The sequence below is a fragment of the Hippocampus comes genome, unplaced genomic scaffold, assembly GCF_001891065.2.
Source record: "Hippocampus comes isolate QL1 unplaced genomic scaffold, H_comes_QL1_v1.1 scaffold195, whole genome shotgun sequence".
Classification (NCBI taxonomy): Eukaryota; Metazoa; Chordata; class Actinopteri; order Syngnathiformes; family Syngnathidae; genus Hippocampus; species Hippocampus comes.
The window spans coordinates 82678-100637 of record NW_017806076.1 but is presented as its reverse complement, the minus strand read 5'-3'; the positions used below and the strand labels follow the sequence as shown (position 1 = coordinate 100637).

General features: G+C 43.5%; 1 long non-coding RNA gene across 1 annotated transcript in view; it reads left to right on the top strand.

Annotated features, from left to right (window-relative positions):
- Positions 1-17443, top strand: part of LOC109530726 (uncharacterized) — a 34522-nt gene extending 17079 nt beyond the window's left edge. Inside the window, exons 3-4 of the long non-coding RNA XR_002171061.1 lie at positions 12191-12288; positions 17071-17443. This is a non-coding gene — a long non-coding RNA (uncharacterized LOC109530726). The remainder of the gene's footprint in view (positions 1-12190; positions 12289-17070) is intronic.
- The last annotated feature ends 517 nt before the right edge of the window (positions 17444-17960 follow it).

Here is a 17960-nt window from a genome sequence, read left to right as displayed (position 1 = left end):
AGAGAGAGAGAGAGAGAGAGAGAGAGAGAGTGAGACATGTACTTGTCAGTGTCTGCACTGCATCATACCGAGAAGTGCTTCTTTGATTATGGTTATCTTATTTGCAGAGTGGGAAAATGTTTAGGAACAGCAACTAAATAACTAGCTATTGCTACAGTTCTTATCCAAACTTGAACAGATCTCTCTCAACAATTTTTTTTCAGCTTTTATTACATTTTCCCAAATTCAACTTTATGATCTTTCCCTTTAAAAAGAAACAAAACAAAAAAGAAAAAAACAGAATACAAAGGCACTGCTGTTATCTTTTTGTATTATTTCAAATGGGACAATAATGCTAAACCATTACAAACACATATTTGATGCTGAGAGAAAAAAATCCGTTCGCTCTCCCAATTTAATCTAAAGATGCAGTTATATGCTTTTGATAGCATTTCGAAATATAGTGTTGGTTCCTTTTTTTTTTTTTGCACGCGGCTGTAAATGTGCATAAAAGGCAAGTGTGTTGTAATGCGTAAAAAGCCTAATTGCAGAGGCGAGGAATATGAATTTGTCACTCATCTTTATGCTGATGTATGCTTCTGCCTCACACACGTCACATCCCATAACCCAGAAAAATTACACCAGTCCCACCTAATTGCGCATATTCATGATGCTGCTTTGCATAGAGCAGCTCGCATATTTCCGCAAGAAGCCACAACCGCTGAGTGTCACGTTTGCGTGATGGTGGTGGACCCCAAAAAGCAGGCAGGAGGGAGGAGCAGGGTGTATTCGAAGAAGTGTATTTAAAACAAAGAAAACTAAATCCAAAACAAAGTCCAAAGTAACAAACAAAAACCATGACTTAAGATAAAACATAACACTGACCAAAACCTGACAAACAAACATGACAGCAAACAAACATGACAGTAGCACAAAGCAACAATGACCCGACAGTGAGTGGTCAGGCTGGGAGTCCTTTTATAGCTCCAATTACCAAATTACCAACAGGTGTGCAGCTACAGGGGGAAAAGCCCCACAGTGCCACCTGTTGGTCACAAACCGAAACGTGACACTGAGGGATGCAGCTGAGTGAAAGAGCTGTCAATCCACTGATTCACTACGTCTCCGCCACAAGCATCCGTTTGATAACTCTCCCTCCATGCCTCCATCGTTTTTTGTTTTTTTTTTTACTTCTTTTATATGATCTGAGGCCATCACGCAAGAGAGTTTCCTCTTATTTCGAGCAGTCAGTCACGCTGCCGCTGCCTGCCAGCTTGTTCACATCTAGTGAGGATTTCAAATCAAGAAATGAGCTTTGTCCGAGATCAACGAGGTCATTTGGTTATTTACAGATGCGCCTGACATCGGAATCATCAAAAACAATCAATACAGACTGGCCCATTGAATTGTTTGAACTGGATAAAAACGAATCATTGTAAAATGGTAAAAGTCTGGGTCATTTCTGTCAGAATGGTCCAAATGGAGTTTGGAAAACGACTCTTAAATCTGAAAATGTGTCCAGCCAAATCATCTTTTGGGGTGTTTCTCAAAGGAACAAATACGTCACGAGCACCCCTCAGTGGAATGCAGTTCCACTGCAATAATAAACGTGTTGAATTAATACCTCTGTGGCAGCATCCATTAAAACTGAGCATTGCTACCTTGGTAATGGCAGGTTTGTTTTTGTTTTACGTGTACACCTTCCCTCATCACCGGTCATTGAGTGTAGATCTGTTTTCTTTACTCTGTGCTTTTTGATTGATCACTGGGATCGGTTCACAATTTGGTAAAATCCGTAATGTTGTCCAGTCTGCACTTGTTGAGTGTTATTTTTCTTTACAAATTATTGACCAATATAAAACGTGGGAAATGGGGTCGGCTGGGGTGGGGGTGGTGTCTCCTGAAGAGTGATGATTTTTTTTTAGGTATACGAGGATTCCGCCTGACGCCAGCGATATATAGCAACGGCCCTTTGTGATGATATGTAAATAGATATGCATAATACATGAAGGATGCCCTTTTAATTGCAAACAAGGGAAGTAGTGTTGCTTGAAGCGACTGCTGCAGAGCTGTCACCGCGGCACATTGTAGCACTTTTGAAAAGGACTTCATCAGACTTGGCCCTGCCGTAACGAAGGAGCGATTTCGTGCTGTTGCCGATGCTTCGGGTAAACAGCCATTGTTTCAGTGCGGGCTTGCCAAACATGGCCAACAATACTACCATTGTCCCGCCAGCTCTCATTAAGACGAGCATCACAGAAGCACTGAAGGGAGGCGGGTGAAAATGGGGCAAGAAGGGGCGTCAAAGTGCGTGTGTGTGTGTGTGTGTGTGTGTGTGTGTGTGTGTGTGTGTGTGTGTGTGTGTGTGTGTGTGTGTGTGTGTGTGTGTAGCTGGCAGAAGCAGAGATGGTAATCGGAGGCGCCGAACAAGGGAAGGACGGGGGAAAACGACGAGATGTTCTCCTCTGATCGTCCACATTAATAGTCTTCTTCCCGCTGTGTCCACGTCCGTCCCGCCGCCTCGACGCCGTTCCGTCTTGCGTCCCTCGTTGCAATCTGCATTTGGGATGGGGAGGGATGCTTTGCCAGCCATGCCACCTTTACATCACCTTCTCCCACCAGGTGCATAAGAGAGGGTGGGTTGAGGAAGAAAAAGAGGCCAGGGTGGGTGGGGGTGAGCCAGTGAGCGAGCCAGTGAGGGGGAGAGAGGTGGGGAGGGGGGCAAGAAACAAGACAAAAGGAAATGATTTCCTTGCTTCCTGCCTTAATGAACACAGGAAAAGAATGTCACAAAAGAATACATTGTCCTGCGGTTAGTAGAAGCAATCAATTAGCAAAAAAAAAAAAAAAAAAAATACATTTTTTGTGTGTGTTTATCGGTTCTGCTCCATTCATGGTTAAATTGAGTGACCCACTGAAGCACCTGGCTTCCACATCGTTCCCACATTTAATGCCAGCGGCCGCAACAACTGCTCAGTGATAAACTCCTCAACAATGGTAGTCAGGATCCATGAAGAATATTTACGAGTAAGGCCACACTAATCTGGTACCCATAGTTGGCTGTCTGTTCATTTTGATTGACACTGTCACTGAGGTATGAGCAATTTGTTTCCTATTGTGGTGTACAACGGCATTGAATCATACTTTTGTGCTGTTTCAGATAATTTGCTCACCTTAATGACCCGCTTCAAAGAGGCAAAATATTCAGATGATGCAATGCATCGCTACAGACGTGCAAACTGCAACCGCAATCAAAACAATGACATTGATAAATAAATAACTCTCCGACAATGTCAATCAAAACTGGGCATTATTATTTTATATTTTGGGACAGCACTCCAGTATGGGATTGCATTGAATCTTGAGTGACCAGCGGGCATCTGTTTGACATTCTTACTGGGAAAATGGCCCCTGACAACGCAAGTTGGACTAATGCTGACAATTGCAGACTAAATTTTCTTGCAGGTCCCATCGGCAATTCACATGGCCTTTAGCTGAATTTCTTTTTTTTGTTCCACGTTGTCTGCTTTTAGTGTATGCCACTGTTTGCATATTAGTGCTTCTCTTTGGTCGAAAATTGTTGGGTGAAAGTTGGAAAAATATATATTATGCAGGCGCAACATTAAAGGGGAAGTCAACCGCGATTTTCTTTCGAGTAAAGCAGTAAAATCCACCTGTTTTTGTCCATCTCCGGGGGCGGCCATTTTACAACTTGCCGTCGACTGACGATGACATCACAGTTAATGAATGCTCAGATAACATCCAATCATGGCTCAGCTTCAGAAAACTGGTGAGCTGTGATTGGTCGTTACCTGTGATGTCATTTTCAGTTGACAGAAAGTGGCAAAATGGCCGCCCCTTGATTTTTTTTTTTCTTTTTTTTTCATGAGATTGTCTTATTTTGTCATCTTTTCAGTGAATTTCAACTCACCGAGGCATATTTTGTCCACTGTTGAGCTTGTTTTTGGACATCTTTACCTCTCCTCCTTTGGGTCATTTGCTCTTCTCATACAGCTGGTATTACAGATATCGCCCAGATAGTCATGCTGGTGGCATTTGTGTGTGAGCAAGGCCCAGTGACATGGCCTTTACCGGCCTTCCCTCAGTCTCTCTTAACTATCCCAGCCCCCCGCCGGCCATTTTTAAGACCACCAAGTCCTCTTCCGCCATGTGCAGGACTCTTTCACAGGACTATATTTATGGATATCGTGTTGATGTTTTATCAGGTATGTTCATGGCTGCAAAAAATGTGGTACAAGTCAGTGAAGAGTTGTTACTCAACCCTTGCTTTGATGCCAGGTACCATTATGAGATGGACAATCCTACCAGGATTAGTAGCCATAGCACAGATGTAGCTCAATGTCCCATAGCTGACATCATATTCTTTGTTCGGATCAAAACTTAACGGTGCCTGATTCAACAGCGCGTTGCAAGTTGATCTCAGCCATACGGAATTGCTTTACCCTCGAAAACAGCAACAGTTTCAACCAATTTGCACCCGGATTGTTCGGAGCAGACACACGTATACACCCACAGACACACATGTAGCCCTGGGAAAGAAGAACACTGGAAGGTTCAAGGTCATTTCAAGTATTCAGCCGCCTTGGGCTCTCCATTGTCAAGGCACCGCATCTTTTGCTCTCAAATGCACCCAAAGGCTGCGGCAGGCACAACGCATCGTAGGTAGGCGGGTATTGAAGCCACCGCATCCGGCTAACCCACTCTTGTCCTGCAACAGTACGCTGTCTGTCAGGTGAGACATACACAAAGAGCTGCAGGTGGTAACCTTCGACAAAAACACAAGCGTTTAGTTGTTATACAAATATTGTCAGGGTGCTATTGTGTCGCTTTTTTAATGCATATCATTGTGCCAGCTTTATGCTCGACAGATTGCCCAGCACTGTTAACCTTTTACTTGACAGGACTATTGTAGGCATTGAATGAGTGCTTATTTTGCTTTCTACTTTGAGAAGAGTTAGACTGCCTCGAAATGGAAGAGATTTTTTTTTTTTTTTTTTTTTTTTTGTGAGAACCACAGTAAAGGTGAGGCAGGAAGGAGGGAGAGAGGCTAAAAAGGGAGTAGCAGCAGTGGGTGTGATTAGCTCCTTTGTTGGAGGTCTGTTGAGCTTCATTGGCTGCAGAGAATAGCTTCCTAATGAAGCCAGCCAAGCTTGGACCAAACTTTGTGCTGAAGACAAACTAAGTTATGGTGGTCCGGCGGCGCGCTGGAGGCGAGACAACTGATATTCAACGCCTGGACATATGGTCCCCGTTGTACGGCCTCCCCAAGCCGCTTTCTCATGTATTGGCTCATTTGTGAGTCTGCGTTTGGGCGTATGGAAATATTCATCGTGTGGACTGCTCCATCTTTTTCAGTTTCTTTTCATTGGGACACAAAGAGAGAGAAAACCAGACAGGGAAGCAGAGGGCAGTGACAGAAAGTAGAGCTTGTTGACGTTTAGTAGAGGCGACAGAAAAGAGAGGGCTGCGGGCTTTGTCTCTTCCAGATGACCCCAATACAGAATCCTCACTGACGTGTCCTGCAAGAGGTGAAGTCAGTGAGTAAATGACACCGCCCTGGCTATGGCAAAGATGTGGTTTATTTTCATCGTGAGTGCAGAACATTGACGAGAACAATAAAAAATTCAGTCGCGTTCACGCTTTTGCGCATGGGAGCAAGCCTAATTGCGGTTTGAGGCTAATTGTTTGGGTCAGGGTGGGAGCGTGGGGGACGGGCGGCTTCCGTGTCTCACCAGCGAAGCACTCGGTAACTGAGCCGGCAAGGGGGAGAATGGGCCCACTTCAGGGCCACACAGCAGGCTCGAGCAACACTTACTTCTACCGGCCAAACTGTCAGCCAGAACAACTTCATTGTGCCCAAAATTGGAGTTGAAAGGAAGGCAGAGACTTGGGAGGAGAGGGGTGTTGGGGGTGGTAGGCGTGAGGAAGAGTGAGGGAAGGATGCGGAGACAGAAGACCGAAGAGAGAGGGGGTCTGTGGGAAACTGCGGGACTGGAAAAGAGGGAGTCCCGCAGAAGGTGCGAGTTCTTTTCAGTGAGAAGATTTCCCAGGAGTTCTACACAGGAAAAAGTCACTTCAATGCAAGCTTTCTCAAACATTCTCCGCCCCAAGACCCAAACTAACATCACTCTTGAAGCCCATTTTTACATTCACAGTGTTTTGCCATAACATTGACATATACTGGAGACGCATAAATGAATGATAACTTAAGAATAAAGGTGGGTGGAATTATTTACTCAATTTTATTTTGTCAAGTGGTTGCCCAAGATAGAATTTAGAAAAAAAATGTGTCTGGATCCTTTTGATTTTATTTTGTGCCACCACTTGACAAAATACAATTACGACACACATTTTTTTTCAGTGTAGTACAACAAACATTATGTGCCCTGTTGCCTCGGAATAAAGCATCTTAAAGCATTTTCAATTGCCCCCTAAACAGAACCAATTTATAGGTTCCCAACTCTCAGTTTGTGTTCGGGTTAGTAAGTTGGACCCGAGTTCAACGTACTGCATCCTCATCCCAAAAGGTACCAGTTTGCTCCTTAGATGTCAGAGTCAAACGTCAAGACTAAAAAAAGAGTGCCGTTGAGGGTGAATTATGTCTCACAGTTTTAGTTTTGCATAAGCTGCTTGGGATAGTCTGACACGAAACCAATCCGGATAAGACCAAACGTGTTTCACGTCACCTTTGTCGTCGGCGTCTCTTCGCCCGATTCAGATTCATATTTCCAGTCTTGATAACTGAACGGCAAAAGAAGTTTACTTTATTTCACTGAGTTTAGGGAGATAAGGAAAGTCTGCTGCATCTCAGTGTACAAGTGTGGGCGAAAGTGTGTGTGTGTGTGTGTGTGTGTGTGTGTGTGTGTGTGTGTGTGCTCACACGTTTGTGTGTGCAGTCTTTTCCTGCCAGCTGCTAGTATGTGAATGTAAGTGAAATGCAGAAGTCTATGAGTGTGCACACGCACGCACGCATGCACATACACACGCACGCATGTGCGCACGCACACACACACGCACGCATGTGCGCACGCACACACACACACACACACACACACACACACACACACACACACACACGCACACACACACACACACACACACAAACACACGTTTGATCCAGAGAAAGCCCTGCAGCTCCCAGAGACCTAACAAAAGGCCTCCTCTATCCATTGTATGAGCTGTGTGTTTCCCAGGAGAACCCAGCCACAGCCAGAGAAGAGCCCGAGATCGCTTTCCCCTAACATAGCTGTTTTTTTTTTCTCTCTATGGTCCAGCACAAAACTCTCAAAAGAACCAGCCTTCGTATTTTTGAGGTACAAGACACTGAATTTGGGGGAGAGAGAGAGAGAGAGAGAGCGGGAGAGAGGAAGAAAAAATGAGAGTGAGCGTCTTGACAGATGAACAGACGCGCCAGAGAGACCGAGAGCAGGCGTTTCCAGTGCTTGTGAAAAGGAATATCGAGGGTGTTCTCTGCCATTTTATTTGCACTTTAGTCTGTTCTCTTGTCTTTGTTCATAGATGTACATCCACATGTGGGTGGGAAGGGAAATTTCCTCCTTGTCCTCACCCAGCAACTTCATACTAATTTCTATGCCGAACTACTGAACCAGACAAGAGCAAATTGCCAGTCACTGCTTCATTAGCAAAGTCTTTGAAAGTTAGCAGAAAGGACCTGTCTACAGTGCTCCACAATATCAAGCAGGCTCAGCTTTCTTTTAAGAAGTACTTTTATACAGCATGGATTCAAATTTTAAATAACTGTCTACAAATGAATGTCTCACAATTTTCTACAGCTGTTTTGGGGAATGATCTCCTGTTTCTTTTAGTGGCGCCGTGCTCTGCCATGCGCTTTGTTCATGTTTCCATTGGCTCAATGGTGCTGATGAAGACGTAGATGTACTTTGCTACGTAATTTGTTTTCTGAAGCGGAGCCATGATTGGTTGTTACCTGAGCCCTGAGCAACTGTGATGTCATTTTCAGTCGACAACACATGCCAAAATGGCTGCCCCCTGTGATGGACAAAAACGAGTGGTTTTTATTGCTGAATGTACATTCCGCAAGCGTAATATCAATCAGAACGTCGTTTTTAGACAACTAGGGCTCCATAGAACTTTTTATTACAGTAAAGAAAATTTTCGGTTTACTTTTTCAGGCTCCACACATTCAATCCCAGGTATTTTTTTTCTATTTTTTTCAAGTCTTTTATCTGAAAATGACTGGTACTGAATATAATAACAAGCATGCGACATCTTATATTTACTATGCTGCCACCCCCATGTATCCCTGTAGGTATTTGCTATCGCACATGGAGGGAAATGTATTTTGGTCGAATTAAACCAAAGTTTATCTTTGGGGATCTTTTTCTTCAGCTGGACCGGGGGAATTATGACCATTCTTCTGCGAGAAAGCAGAAAAAAACCCTTCTAGAATATCTGAACTTTATTTGTGGTTCTTGAGAGGCTCTTGAAACACGGTTATGAAATCTTAAGACAGTGACCGGTCTGATGCCATTTCCTGTGGTCCTGGCAGCTGCGTTAATCATTGTCAGGGCCCTCAAATAATTTGGACCAAAGGCATTTCGGCTTGGCAGCAGCATCTCTCGACTTTCCCGCAGAAATGGAAATTGCAAGTTAAAGAGAAATCAGAGTTAAAGTTGAGTTTGGTGATGCCTGAGAGGTTCACCATGAACTCACTCGAGCCGCTGAGCCAGTAGTTGAAAACAAACATCTTTGGCTGATGCCATCCAATCTCTCCATCACCATTATCGTCTAAGATATCACCATATGCCCCTTCATACCCGCACTCACACACCCTCCGAACCAGATTTTGTCCCTCCCCACTGCACACTCCTTCGAGGTAAAGCTCGTGTGTTGAGGATGGGAGTGAATGTAAGCCATTGTTGTGGTGTAACTGAACTCTCCAGCCACTTGTTTGATCCTGATTCGGGACGGATTTTTTTTTTTCAACCACCTCATCAGCTGAGAAGGCAAGACAATTGTCTCCATTTGTAGAGATTTCCGTTCGTGTACTCTGATATAATATATAATAATAATAACAATAATAATAGTAATAATAATAATATTCAGTTGTTTAATGCAGATTCTTTGGCAGCTGAGTCAGACTTCTATGTGTCATTTGGTATTATGGTCTTATTTTGCAGCATTTTTAGTCTTCACTGTGCACTATGTGCATGCAAATATCCACATCCCATTTTGGTGGTGTGGCTTGAAATGTCAGCCCTCTTCCCAAAGAGGAAAAGATAAAGAATAGAAGGCGGGGGGTTGTGGAAAGATGTTTTGGTGGAAGCTTTTTTGTGTGTGTGTGTGTGTGTGTGTGTGTGTGTGCGCGCGCGCGCACACACACACACACACACACACACACACACACACACACACACACACACACACACACACACACACCCATCTGTGCCATCGACTCATTTCGGAGGTGAGAAACCGTACCGTCGGTTTCATAAGAATAATTGACACTTCAAGTTAGCCTTCCAATCAAAGGGGATTATTTCTCCTCCAGCATATGTGCAGCGAGTGAGCACTGCCATACTGGAGAATATGAAAGGGAGGGCAAAGAGGAGGTAAGGAGGGGACACATCATAAAAGCTTAACCCTTTCATTCCTCCATCTCAGAGCAGAGGAATTGATGTCCCTTTTTAGTGCGCATACCGTATACCTCCACATACACTCGCAGTGGCTTTTGGAAGAAAGTCAAAGCTACAGCCTAGTAGAGGAAATTGGGTTCCTCTAACTTTCTACTCTTGGGATGATGTAATGTGCACATTAACGTTTGAATGTACACTTCCTTTAGTGGCAGTGAATGCAGGCTATGAGGTGCCTGTGTGTGTGTGTGTGTGTGTGTGTGTGTGTGTGTGTGTGTGTGTGTGTGTGTGTGTGTGTGTGTGTGTGTGTGTGTGTGTGTGTGCGCGCGCGCAAGCTCCCCCAGTGACGGTTTGCCCACATTAAACCATTAAAGCAAGTGCGATGTTGAATTATTGATAATGGCTAATGAAAAGGATCAGTTCAGGATGAACTATGGGCTTAGCCAAAGCCCCGAGGCTAACACACCACCACCCCCTCCCCAAAGCCGCACAGACGCACACATACACACTTTTGACTTTCTCAAACGTCTACCTTGGCTTGTTTTGGAAAGAAATTGTCCTGCCACTTCTTTTCTCACTCTGTCCCACTCGCCATTGTATCGTTCTCCCAGCCGTAGAGAACACCAACATTCTGAAAACATGTTGGTCTCGTACTCACTTCTAAAGTGAGCAAGTCAACCAGCTGAGCAGAGAACAGTTGTGATGCTAAGCCACATTTCAGGGAGAATAGGGATTCAGTATTGGGGGGAAGGGGTAGAGAATGCTGGGGAAAGGGGGATTGGGGGGGGGGGGCAGGAGAATCGGCGCCAGCCCCTCTGAGGCGCTCAGCAGCATCCCCCCGCTCTTCGGATGGTGGATGTGTCTGGATGTCTCCATGACAACACGACTGTATGCCAGGGACATACCACAGTAACGTGTTCAAGTAGAGTTGGCGCTGGGGGGGTGTTTGCCCTTTTTTTTTTATATCTATGTGTGCGTGCAGATGCATTCAGGCCCACAAACTCAATCACATTAATATTCACTCAGCCTGGCTGGAAAGCTGCTGCAGCCTAAATCAGTTTGCTGAAAGGGCCCATCATACATCATTTGACTCGGCGGCTTAACATTTACTCACATTATGCGACTAATATGAGTAGTTAGAATCAGAGTCAATTTCACCACAAGGTGCCTTTGAGACTTGCCCGTTTCACTGCCAAAAGTTGAGATTTTTTTTCCATTAAACTTCACCATCATTGGAGTGGACGTTATGTTGTCAGAAATGAATATTGGTTGAAACACGTGAGATTGCTGTCCGGGTACACAATGACAGGCTGGGCATTTTTGACTACTGTTAGCATTAAAGGAGCATGTGGTGGATTTTACTTGGCAACATGATTCGTTTAGCAAGCTGGCTCTTTATAAGTAATACATTTCAATTTCTGATTTTTTTTTTACATCAATTAAAGCATAATTGTGGATAGTATGATAAAAAAATGACAAATGAAAATCTTGCCATGGTGTGAAAGTATTGAATTTATTTGATGTTGACTGTAAGAAATGCATGTTCTTTACATAAGAGAGATTAGTTTAGAGTTTGCATTCAGATCAATTGTATTTGTTCTTTCAATATGCACTTTGCGGTCCAAAAATAACTTGTGCCAGAGTATCAATGTATCTAAGAATATAACAGAAGGTGGCCACGGCCACCTCTGCCTCCTCCCCTGGTCGCAGTGTGTGGGGAAATGTCAGCGTAAAATTAAGTCAACACTTTTTAAGTGATATTGCACTGGTTTATGTACAAATGTTGGTCATTTATAAATAATATCAGATCAGAGTTTCTGAGTGACTGAGTCATTTTGATGAAGACACCAAAGCTACTTTATAGTGACGCTCACCCATCAGCAAAATGCCCCCCAGACCATTCGGCACTCCAGTATTTTGCACCATATAGTAAAAGAGAACCAGAACATTTTCCTCTCACACTCATCGAGGTCGTGCGACACAGGTCAAGAATCACTCTGACAAACACATCCGCACTGTCACAACCATTCACACGTTGTCTCCTAATAGTCCCATATGGGACAGCCCAGATTCTCCACACTACAGTTCTCTGATTAGCTCTTACTGCGGGCACTGTAAACGTGAGACGGAAAGATAGAGAAGGGCTTTTAGTGTCAGAGGTCAGATACTGTTTTGGGTTTTTTCTATCCTTAAATGCACCCTTCCCATCCTCAGTCTCTCTCTCGCCCTCTCTCACACAACACACACTCAGATGCAGATCCTACGGGAGTATATTTTTAACCCTTGACAGCCCTGTGCATTTTCTGAGAGGTTAAAGGGCCGGATGGTGAATCAAGTAAATAATTTACAACATCTGAAACTCTTTCGGTGTAGCGTCCGCATGAATGGGGGAGGGAGACCAAAGAGACTTGCTTACCTTCTAACACACTTTCAGTTTAATATGATCCAAATCTGAGTTTTTTTTTTTTTTTGGTTTTGTGAGTGATGAACCAGTCTACAGACGCTTGTGTAATTTACGTCTATATGTGAGGGTTTTTTTTTTTCAGCAAATCTGATGTCTGTTCTGTGTTTTGTAGGTCTGACGAAGACCACCCGGAGAGGAACCCGGAAACAAATGCCATTGCGACGCCGGTCCTCGGGCTAACACGTAGAGGATATTCAGCAGATCGCAAAGGTGACTTTCCCCTTTCACACATTCCTGTTTCTGCCCTCTTTTTTATGTGAGCTATATTTCAAAAATTCCACCGCTACGGATCAGCAGCCTCTGCATCCCTTTTACCGGAGAATTCACCCTTAGACATTTTGAGTGACATTGCATGTGTCAAACTGCTGATCGAAGGAGACGCGTGGAGAAATGCTGCGCTAATGAAATCATCTGACCCACATCCTTTAGTGCTATCCATTTCTCCAAAGACACAGAAAGGGCATTTATACAGGTAAACCGTGACTGGTCCCCGAAGTGAGAGAAGGAAAAGGAGCATCCATTATTTACTATGGGGGTTGGGGTGGGGGAGTGGGAGGGAGGGGGGGTACGCTCCGAGACACTTAGCACATAATGCACTGCTTCAAGCATACAGCAGCACATTGAGCCTCCTCTGTGCTGAGAAGACCATTGTTTTTTTTATTCTTATTTTTTTTTTTGGAACATGTATGTTTCCATCCATACTGACAGATGAAAAAGAATATGTCTCCCTGAGGTTGAGAGGAACTGACAAAGGTAAAAAGTGAATGGCGTGGCGAAGAGATGTGTTCTCTTCCCGCGTGCCAGTTATATTTCTGAGTTGGTTGGCAATTCTTTTCTCTTGTTCACGGGTATGCACTTTTTTTCTGGTGTTAAGAAATAAAAAACAAAACAACAACAATATGAGACCATACTCTTCATAAGTGCTTCCGCCCTGACAAATGCTTGAAATCTAACTGAAGAAAAACAAGCCCTCTGATGATGCTTCGTAGTTGTTTTTGCACTACGACAGCTTTTTGAATCATCTTTGGTCAAGGTGGAGGCATTTGGAAACAGTTCAAAATTCTAGTCACCTCGAAGCTTAACAATGACCCCCGAGCATAAGTCCGAAGCAAAGAAAGACTATCGTAACAGGAAGAAAATCAAGTTTTGGACTGACCAATTGGTACGCATACTAATCGGTTGTTCCTTTGTTTACTTGGTATGCATGATGGTCGCCCCAACCACACCAGGAAACAGCAGCAACACCCTATTGGGGGCACAACTAGCAAAGCATAAATAGGAAGACTCAAAACAACTCAAGAATGAGTTAACTCATTCAGCCAAGGACGTTTTTTTTTTTTTTTTCGGTTTGAAAGAATTTGGTCCATTAATCCCAGTTACGTCACCGTGTAATTTTTCACATGGTAGGGTAACAAAGGGTCCGAAAATGGCTGGCACTGAATGAATGAGCCAACTTAGTCCGGTATCCTCGATTTAACCTCTGCTGATGACCGCAAATGAGAATCTCCGCATTGCTCAGTAAAGTTTCGGACACACATTGGACAGACATCATGTTTATACGTAGATGTATCCAAGGGGTTGATGCGACGTGTCAGCAGAGAGAGTGATGCCGAGACAGGCTGATGCTGGTTGAACTCATATCAGCTGCGAGCAGACAGGCAGTCAGACAGGCAGCATGCGGCCTCGAGGTGCACGGAGCAGGCAGGGTCTCACACTCAACTCGTCTGGATTCACTGGCCTTCATCTTTTGGAGACGGGCTGAGTTTGCCCGTCGATAGCTGAGGGACCGCCTGCCAACCCTGAACTCTTCTGTACTGTCAGCTAAGTATCAGAGGCATTTGCGGAAGAAGAAAGCCTGGCCGCAACACTTTCGCACAGACTGAATTCCTGGGAAGAAACAAAAAATGAGGGTGGTTGCCGACTTCTATGTGTGAGGGAGCGACTTTCAATATTTCAAGTTCATGACGAGATAAATCAGGTAGTGCGTTTGAAGGCAACCTGCTTGGAAATGTTGAAAAGCGGGTATTCTAAATTGATGTTGTTCTGCATCTGCTGTTTGCAGACAAGGACATTGGAGATATGACCGAGAAAGGCAGTCACATTTACTGATTTTTCTTCCGTGTCCTGAGCTCTTGTAAAAAGCTATTCATTAAGATTCATATTTGGCCCAAGCTCTATAGTTTCAGACTAAAGAAGAAGTGCAATGTCGGTTGTGGGGGAAGTGAGTGTGCAGTGGGATGCATTGAGGAAAGAGCTGGAACTGCAGGGAGTCCAGTTGGAGGTTCACGGCCAGGCGGGGAAGTCAATTCGATAAGGGGTCTCAACCAAAATATTCAAGTGCAGCACTTGTAGGGTTTACGCTTATTGTCACTCTCACGACAAGGTACGGTGGGTATAAAAAGTCTACACATCACGAACAAATGGCAGGTTTTTGTGTATAAAAAAAAAAAAATGGGACCAAGAGAAATGATTTCAAATATCAGGGAAAACCTACTAAAACAGCTGAACTTTATTTGGGGACCGTCAGGGGCACCCAAAGTGGTGGCAGGTGTGTGCTGAATCACATTTGACAGGAGTTTTAATGTTATCGGTTAATTCTGAACACGGCCACATCCCTGCTTCTGAGAGGGGGTGCAGACTTGTGCAACCACACTATCGCAGTTGTTTATTTTCTCCAATTTAATATGATTTCATTTTGTTTTCTCACATTCAGTTCACATTATAGCTTACATTAATGGTAAAAAAAAAATTGTTGAGGGATTTATTTTCGTCTCTTGGTCTTTTTTTATTTTACAGAACCCTGGATTTGGACGGGGTTGTGGAGACATTTTATATCCAATATATTTCACGTAAAAATGTTTTACACAAAGTGTATTACTGTACATCAAAACACAACACAAAAGACTTGTGAGTAGACATATTTGTAGCACCAGAAACTGTTTTCCTCACCATTGCTGTTTGTTGGACGTATACATTTTCCAGAAAGAATAATTAAAAATACTTCATAATAAATAAATAAAAATAATAACTTGTGCATCCATGGCATGGACGTATTATGACAAACCAAAATTTCCTTATGTTACTCTCAGACTGCAAGGCATAATTTAGTCTACTCAAAATATTACGTTCCATAATCAGACCGGTAATCATCTTTTGCGTCCTTGTGTGTGTGATTGTGTGTGTGTGTGTGTGTGTGTGTGTATACATATTTTCACAGTGGCGCATAGATGATCTAAAGCAGCTGAGAAACAATATTCATCTAATAATTTGACTTAAAATAATGCATACAAAAATTGAAATTGGATATAGCCACCAGAAATATTGATTAGCGTACTAAATGTATCAATGCCTACAGATCACCACAGATGCATTTTGCTACTCAAACAGTCTCGCCAACCAAAGAGATTAGAAAAAAACGTTGACGTCACCGAAGGCAGATTTCCAAATCTGATGAAAAAAAAAAAAACGGCCTCATTGCTAAAATAGTTTAGGTTTTAAGTTCCGTTCCCATTAGACCGGCATGGCGGCACATTGGGACCTGAAATGTGATGAGACAAACCAATTCTAATGGACACACCAACTGGAAGAAGTGAGTGCAGTCAAGCGAAATGCTACCAAGTGAAGAGAATAGACTTTTGTGAATAAATAATTCGGTGGGGTGGCAAATATCAAAATGTCGGTACGGTGCTTTCAGGGGAACATGGATAATCTCATAATGTTAATTTAAAGTGCTACAAGTGGCCTGACAGGCATACGACAGTGTGTTGAATCAGTTGCAGGCCCGTGTGAATGGGGATCATTTTGACAACGTTGCCTTCCAAGCACAATGAACTTTTTTTTTTCTCCCCCAACTAGATTGTTGTCATGTAAACATAAACCCTTAGTCTGAAGTTTTCCTCTCAGAGAGAAGAATAAGCAGGTGTAAACCTGAGACACTCCTGAGCCATGTGTCCTCAGCCCCCCCACCCACCACCCCTTCAAAAAAGAAAACAAAAAAATGTCACTGGCGGTCTGATCAGGTTCTAAAGTATATCATGTAAGACAATACACGTGAGAAGTGCAGCAGGAAGAAAGTGAGAAACGTGCAATGCGGTATGAGGTGGTGGGGGCTAATGTCCGCCGCTATTGTTGCCTTCAGGTTCACTGAGACCTCACAGCTCATGAAGTCCTTTCATTGACGGCTCTTAATGTGGGCTTGGCGGTAAATCTTCTAGTAGTGCTTCCCCTCCAGACAAAACATACACACACAGGTCACGCGCATGTTGCGTTCACATTCGGAGTTGACACTTCAGACCGCTGGTGAAGAATGAGTCTCTCGGCGGCATTGAAAAGGGCGGAGCATGTCCCAGAACTTTCTATGCGATTTTTTTTTTTTTTTTGATGCACTGGGGAACTTGATCTATATGTATCAATAATTTACTTTTAGTTTTTCCCCAAAGTTAATGGTGATCAAACTGCATTTTTGTGAAGAGTACTTTTGAATTACCGAGATACCGAGAGACTGGAAGAGTCACAGAAAGATGTAGAAGTGGGCGTCCTTTGGTCACATTGCATGCTGATGACCGCAAACATGGTGAACAACGCCCTGACAAAACGGATGATGAATGCCACTTAACTCCAGGCACATTTAAGAGAAGTGAGATTGACCCAAGTGTCGCGTCGCACCATTCGAAACAATTTAGGTACCTGACCACACCACCAGTTATCGTCTTGCGTGGGCCAGGGAGCATTTACGCTGAAAGAGGGAGCGGTGGGTCCCAGTGCTGTTCTCCGATGAAAGTCAGTTCATGTTGAGCACTAATTTTGGTGAGGTGTTTAGTTTTTATTTTGGCAGCCTGCAATGTATGGAAGGAAACGGATTCTCCGCATAGTGTCACAGTCCAACTGTAGTTTCTGAAGAGTGGTTGTTGTCTGTGCTTGTGTTGGTTTACGTTGTAATACGAATGATCAACCCGGAATTTCTTCTAATCTTTTACGTTTTGTTTGTTTCAGGTGTGTCCCTCCTGCTCAACAACTTGGAGTGAAGACGTCATGTGTGCTTTGTGATGTTGGTGTCCTATAATAACTCCGCAAGAGTTTGCACCTGTGCCTGTGCTGATAAGAATCAATGTATTTCTGTTCATGTTTTCATCAAGCAATTTGCTCAACTCGACCGTTTTTTTCTGTTGACAGCTCAATAAAACCGCTTTTTAAGACCAGACATCATAACTACAACAACGACACAATATATTGTACCTGTATATTGTACCTGTGCCTGTGCTGATGGCTATCAATGTATTTCTGTTCACATTTTCATGAAGCAATTTGGTAAACTTGACTGTTTGTCTGTTGACAGCGAAATAAAACCACTTTTTTTTTAAGACCAGAGACGTTTCCTTGATTCTTAAAGAACAACGGGCTTGGCATCATTGTGTCCTGGTTGCTGACGACAGATAAAAGGCGGCAGGTTGATCAAAGCATCCACATCAAACTGAAGCCCGACACTCTGGAGTTTATCTGGAGGAAAAAGAACTCATAAAACATTTCCCAGCCTGCTTGTGCACAATAAATCCTCCGCCTTGTAAATCAAATGTACCTGCGTGTGCAATATGAGCAACACCATCTGAATATTTTCTTCTTGTGTCACCAATCACATGCATATATTTTTCATTGCGTTTCTTGTATTTGCTTCGTGTTTTTTGGAGAGAGGAGGGGAAAAAAAAAACATGACGCGATCCAATCTAAGAAGATCAAAAGTAGGTTTGAGAAATTGTTTCATATGAGAAAGGCGCATAATTTTTCCTGCTCTTCTTTCCATTCATCTTCATGTGCCTCTTCATTTCCCCTCTCCTTTCCCGTACCGTATTATTCTCCCTGTCGCTTTCTACTTAACATTCATTTTC